Here is a 6615-nt window from a genome sequence, read left to right as displayed (position 1 = left end):
AAGGGGAAGAGAGAGAGGAAAGGAGACAGGGAGTGAAGAGTCAAAAGGAGAAGAGAGAAAGAGAAAGAGGGAAATGTGAAGAGAGAGGAGAGAACGAGTAAAAGATACAGGGAGTGATGAGTCAGAGGATAGACAGAAAGAGAGGGCAAGAGAGGAGAAAAAGAGGAAAAGAGACAGGGAGTAAAAAGTCAGTGGAGAGAGAAAGAGAGGTAAAAGGGAAAAGAGAGGAGACCTAGAGGAAAGAGGGGGAAGGGGAAGAGAGAGGAGAAAAAAATGAAAAGAAACCTGGAGTGGAGAGTCAGAGGAGAGAAAGAAAGAAAGAAAGAAAGAAAGAAAGAAAGAAAGAAAGAAAGAAAGAAAGAAAGAAAGAAAGAAAGAAAGAAAGAAAGAAAGAAGGAAAGAAGGAAAGAAAGAAAGAAAGAAAGAAAGAAAGAAAGAAAGAAAGAAAGAAAGAAAGAAAGAAAGAAAGAAAGAAAGAAAGAAAGAAAGAAAGAAAGAAAGAAACAAAGAAAGAAAGAGAGAAAGAGAGAAAGTAGAGAGGAGAGAAAGAGGAAAAGAGACAGGGAGTGATGAGTCAGAGGAGAGAGAGGAATAAAGACAGGGAGTGAAGAGTCAGAGGAGAGAGAGAAAGAGAAAGAGAGGGAGAGGAAAGGGCAAGAGAGAGAAGGGAGGAGAGTAGAAAGGACAGGGAGTGAGGAAGAAAGTGAAAGAGAGTACAGAAAGAGGTAAAGAGCCAGGGGTGAAGAGTCAAAGGAGAGAGGGAAAGAGAACAGAGAGGAGGAAGGAGAGGAAGAAAGACAAGAAATTAAGAGTCAGATGGGAGGGAGAATGAGAGGGAAAGAGAGAGTAGAGGGAGATGAAAAGAGACAGGGAGTGAAGAGCCAGAGGAGAGAGGGAAAGGAGAAGAGCGAGAAGACAAAGAGGAAAAGAGACAGGAAGTGAAGAGTTCGCGGGAAATGGGAAACAGAGTGAAAGGGGAAGAGAGAGATAAAAGAGGGAAAGAGACATGGAGTGAGAGTCAGAGGGGAGAGAAAAAGAGAGGTGCAGAGAGAGAGAGGAAAAGAGACAGGGATTGAAGAGTCAAAAGAGAGAGGGAAAGAGAGAAGGAAAGAGAGGGAAAACAGAGGAGAGGAAGGGGATAAGAGACAGGGAGTCAAGAGTCAGATGAGACAGAGAAAGAGCGGTAAAGGAGAAAAGAGAGGAGAGAGAGAGAGAGGGGGAGTGAAGAGTCATAAGAGAGAGAGTGAGAGAAGGGAAGAGAGAATAGAGAGAGAGAAAAAGCGACAGGGAGTGAAGAGACATAGGAGAGAGGGAAAGAGGGAAACGGAAGAGAGAGGAGAGAAAGGGGAAAAGAGACAGGGTGTGAAGATTCAGAGGAGACAGAGAAAGAGTGATAAAGGAGAAAAGAGAGGCGAGAGAGAGGGGTAGTGAAGAGTCAGAGGAGAGAGAGTAAGAGAAGGGAAGAGAGAATAGAGAGAGAGGGGAAAAGAGAAAGGGAGTGAAGTTTCAGATGAGAGAGAAAGAGAGGAAAATGGGAAGGGAGGAGAGAAAGAGGAAAAGAGACAGAGTGGAGAGTCAGGGGAGAGAAGGAAAGTGAAAGAAGAGAGAAGAGAGAGGAAAGGAGACAGGAAGTGAAGAGTAAGATGGGGAGAGAGAAAGAAAGACGGGAGAACGTGGAAAAGAGATTGGGAGTGAAGAGTCAGAGGGGAGAAAGAGTGGAAGTGGAAGAGACAGAGTTGAGAGTGAGGAAAAGAGACCGGGAGTGAAGAGTCAGTGGAGAGAGGAGAAAGAGAGGGAAATGGAAAGTGGGAGAGAGAGGAAAAGAGACAGGGAAGGAAAAGTCAAAGGGTAGAAATAAAGAAAGGTAAATGGGAATCGAGAGGAGAGACAGAGGAAACGAGACAGGAAGTGAAGATTCCAAGGAAAGAGGTGGAAAGAGAGGCAGCGACAGAGATGGGGAGAGGGACAACAGCAGGTATTGAAGCACCAAAAAGGAGAAGGAAAGAGAGGCAGAGCGAGAGGAGACAGAGTGTGAAGAATCGGAGGCGAGGGGGGCAGAGTGGGAGGACTAGTAAAGAGTCTGAGGCGAGAAAGATGCAAAGAAAGAGACACAGAGGGGAAAGCGAGTGAACAGTCAGAGGAGAGAAAGAGAGAGTGCGAGAGGCAGAGAAGAAAAGAGACAGCGAGAGTGAGATAGACGAGAGGGTGAAGCGTGCGATCCTGGCGAGAGAGAGAGGGAAAATGAAAGGGACTCCCTGACGAACGGGGTATGGGGAGAGGGGGGCACGAGTGAGATGTTAAGACACAGCCCCAGGACCTCCCTGCCGATGCTCTAGCCCCTCCCCCACAGACTCTATACCGACTGACAGGGAAGGGCGACGGTGGAGGCGACGACAGGCGGAGAGACTCACAGAGAAAGAGCGAGAGAGGAGGCGGCGGGGCACCGAGAAGGGAGGATGAACTCATGCACGAACGGAAGGATGAAGGGATGGGTGTATGGATGAGAGGATGAAGGGATGGATAGACAGACGGATCGATGGGTGATGGGTGGATGGATGAGAGGATGGATGGATAGACAGACGGATGGATGGGTGATGGGTGGATGGACGGATGGATGGATGGACGGCGGAGTGAACTGCTTCACGTATAGAAGGATGAAGGGATGGGTGTATGGATGAGAGGAAGGATGGATGGATGGTTGGATGGACGGATGGAAGGATGGACGGCGGAGTGAACTGCTTCACGTATAGAAGGATGAAGGGATGGGTGTATGGATGAGAGGAAGGATGGATAGACGGATGGATGGGTGATGGGTGATGGGTGGATGGACGGACGAATGGATGGATGGATGGACGGCGGAGTGAACTGATGCACGAATGGAAGGATGAAGGGATGGGTGTATGGATGAGAGGATGGATGGATGGATGGATGGATGGATGGATGGATGGATGGATGGATGGATGGATGGATGGATGGATGGATGGATGGATGGACGGACGGACGGCGGAGTGAACTGCTTCACGTATAGAAGGATGAAGGGATGGGTGTATGGATGAGAGGAAGGAGGGATGGATGGTTGGATGGACGGATGGAAGGATGGACGGCGGAGTGAACTGCTTCACGTATAGAAGGATGAAGGGATGGGTGTATGGATGAGAGGAAGGATGGATGGATGGATGGATGGATGGATGGATGGATGGATGGATGGATGGCGGAGTGAACTGCTTCACGTATAGAAGGATGAAGGGATGGGTGTATGGATGAGAGGATGGATGGATGGATGGATGGATGGATGGATGGATGGATGGATGGATGGATGGCGGAGTGAACTGCTTCACGTATAGAAGGATGAAGGGATGGGTGTATGGATGAGAGGAAGGATGGATAGACGGATGGATGGGTGATGGGTGGATGGACGGACGAATGGATGGATGGATGGACGGCGGAGTGAACTGATGCACGAATGGAAGGATGAAGGGATGGGTGTATGGATGAGAGGACGGATGGATGGATGGATGATGGACGTAAGGATGGATGGATGTCTACGTGTGTATGGATGGGGGTGGATGGATGACAGAGGAGAGAGACAGGCCAGAGGAGAGGGGGGCAAGTTTTTTTGAAAGAGAAAAGTGATCAGGAGTTCACATAAAAGTGAAAGAAAAGGAGAGGCAGAGAGAGTAGAAAAGGGGCAGATGAGAAGGAAAAGAGAGAGACAGAGCAGAGGGGGCAGGTAGAGGGTGTGTGCAGCGGGAGGGATAGAAAGAGAATATTACGGAGGGGGGGAGATATGAACGGAAGGGAGTTTCAAGGGAAGTTGGGGGGCATTGATAGGTGCGGGAGAGGTGCGGGTTTACACTCACTCATTCTCTGCCATGGGGTGTCAGCCCAGCTCCGTGGACGTCTCTCAGACCCCCTGGGTCGGACACTCTGCCTCCTTCGGCTCCTGTCGGACTCTGCGGACCCGAGGTGGACTCTGCTGGGGTCTGTGTGAGGGGCGCCCTCCCTCCCCCTCACGCCCCCGCATTGCTGAGAGGTATCACTGCTGGGCCGTGGAGGACTCTTGCTGTACCCTGCCTCTCTCTGAGAATATCTGTCTCTGTCTGGCTACAAGATGCAGTGCCTGTCTCTGCATGTCTCATTCTCCAACTCTCTTCAATTTCTTGGCGTGCATCTCTCACTGTCGGCCTCTCGCTCTCTTCCTTTTACTCTCCGTGCCTGTTTCCCACTTAAGTTCTCTGTCTCTCGCTTCAAATCTCTGCTTATCCCTTACCCTCCCTTTAGCTCTACCGCGCGTGTATCGCTCTCTTTTTTCGGCTCTCTGCCTCTCTCTTCAACACTCACCGTCTGTCTCTCACTCTCTCCCTTTAGCTCTCTGTCGGTCTCGCATTGTCTCTCTTACTCTCTGCCTGTCTGGGCCTCTCTTGTTAACTCTCCCCCACCTGTTTCCCGTTCTCACGTTATTTCTGTATTTCTGTCTATTACTCTTTGTAGATCTCTCCGTCTGTCTCGCGCTCTCTCCCTTTGGTTCTCTCACACTTTCACGCTCTCTTTAGCTCGCGGTCTGTCTCTCACTCTCTCCCTTTAACTGTCTCGCGTTCTCTCTCTTCAACCCCTCTGCCTGTCTCGCGCTCTCTCCCTTTTCTTATCTCATTCTGTTTCCCACTCTCTCGCTCTCTTTAGCTCTCTCTGCCTGTCTCTCACTCTCGTTCTCTTTCACTCTGTCTCTTTCTCTCGCCTTAGCTGTCTCCTTGCCCGTAACTCACTCTCGTTAGATCTGTCTCCCTCTCTCTGCCCCATCTGTCTGTAACTCTCTCTCTCTCTGTTTTTCTGTTTTAGCTCTCACTTAGATGTCGATGGCCGTCTATCACGCCCTTCTTTTTAGCGCTCTCTGCTTGTCTCTCACCCTCGCTTTGGCCCTTTCTGTCTTTCGCCGACTCCCTTTACTGTTCTCTGTGTACGTCTCTCACACTCTTCTTAGCCCCTCGCCTTCCTCGCACTCTTTAGCACGCTCTTCCGGTAGCTCTCTCTTTAGCTTTCTCTTTAGCAGTCACCGCGGAACCTCACATTTTTTTGTTTTTGCTTTCTGTGTTTGTTTCTCTCTCTCTCACCCGTTAAATCTCTGTGCCTGCCTCTCACTCTCTCTTTAAATCTCTCTGCCTGTCTCTCACTCTCTTTAGATATCTCTGCCAGTCTCTCACTCTCTTTAGATCTTTCTGCCTGTCTCTCCCTCTCTCTTTAGATCTCCCTGTCTGTCTCTCTCTCTCTCTCTCTTTAGATCTCTCTGTCTGTCTCTCACTCTCTCTATAGATTGCTCTCCTGTCTCTCACTCTCTCCTTAGATCCCTCTGCTTGTCTCTCACTCTCGAGTTAGAGTCCTCTGCCTGCCTGTCTCGCACTCTCTCTTCTTATCTCCCTGTCTGTTTCTCCCTCTCTCTTTAGATTGATCTGTCTGCCTGTCTCTCGCTCTCTCTTTAGAGCGCTCTGTCTGGCTCTCACTCCCTCTTTAGATCTCCCCGCCTACCTCTGCCTCTCGAGTTAGACAGCTCTGCCTGTTTGACTTTCACTCTTCCTTTAGATCTCCCTGCCTGTCTCACACTCTCTCTTTAGATCTCCCTGCCTGTCTCTCTCTATTTAGATCTCTCTACATATCTCTCACTTGCTTTCTCTATAGCACTCACTCTCTATTTATCCCTCTCTGCCTTGCTTCATTGCTGTGTTCGCCTCTTGCACTCTCCTTATCTTCCCCTGTCTGTCTTTCACTCTTCAGAACTCCGTGCTTCTCTCGCACTCTCTTGGTCTTTGGCTCTATATGCCTGTCTCTAACTCTCTCTTTAGATCCCTCTGCCTGTCTCTCACTCTCAAGTTAGATTGCTCTGCCTGTCTGCCTCGCACTCTCTCTTCTTATCTCCCTGTCTGTTTCTCCCTCTCTCTTTAGATTGATCTGTCTGCCTGTCTCTCGCTCTCTCTTTAGAGCGCTCTGTCTGGCTCTCACTCCCTCTTTAGATCTCCCCGCCTACCTCTCCCTCTCGAGTTAGACAGCTCTGCCTGTCTGACTTTCACTCTTCCTTTAGATCTCCCTGCCTGTCTCCCACTCTCTCTTTAGATCTCCCTTCCTGTCTCTCTCTATTTAGATCTCTCTACATATCTCTCACTTGCTTTCTCTATAGCACTCACTCTCTATTTATCCCTCTCTGCCTTGCTTCATTGCTGTGTTCGCCTCTTGCACTCTCCTTATCTTCCCCTGTCTGTCTTTCACTCTTCAGAACTCCGTGCTTGTCTCTTGCACTCTCTTGGTCTTTGGCTCTATATGCCTTGTAATGTCCGGCCCCGGGCCTATAAATGAAACACTCGTGGACACAGGTGTACTAGTGGTGGTCAGTGTAATCCCTCCCACGCCCAGAGCCCTGGGCTTTTTATTAGCATTTGTGCGTGCCGTCCGAGGGGACGTCGGGCTCACCCAACTCCGGCTACGCTAGGGGGGGGGGGGGGGGGTGTGACCCTAACACACGCGCGCGGACCCTCGGGCAATGGTTCGGTCCGTTGCCTGTCTCTCACTCTCTCTTTAGATCTCTCTGCCAGTCTCTCACTCTGTCTTTAGATCTCCCTGTTTGTCTCT

At 49.9% G+C, this 6615-nt stretch overlaps 1 protein-coding gene across 1 annotated transcript in view; it reads right to left on the bottom strand.

The window, feature by feature from the left end:
- The window catches only part of LOC146808836 (D(2)-like dopamine receptor), a 224237-nt gene extending 219235 nt beyond the window's left edge, over positions 1-5002 (bottom strand). The window contains exon 1 of the mRNA XM_085614242.1: positions 3861-5002. The gene's annotated coding sequence lies outside the window, so the exon portion shown is untranslated. The remainder of the gene's footprint in view (positions 1-3860) is intronic.
- Between the last annotated feature and the right edge of the window lie 1613 nt (positions 5003-6615).

The sequence above is a fragment of the Triturus cristatus genome, chromosome 7 (genome assembly GCF_964204655.1).
Source record: "Triturus cristatus chromosome 7, aTriCri1.1, whole genome shotgun sequence".
Classification (NCBI taxonomy): domain Eukaryota; kingdom Metazoa; phylum Chordata; class Amphibia; order Caudata; family Salamandridae; genus Triturus; species Triturus cristatus.
The sequence above is the reverse complement of the archived record's forward strand: the minus strand, read 5'-3'. Positions and strand labels throughout refer to the sequence as shown.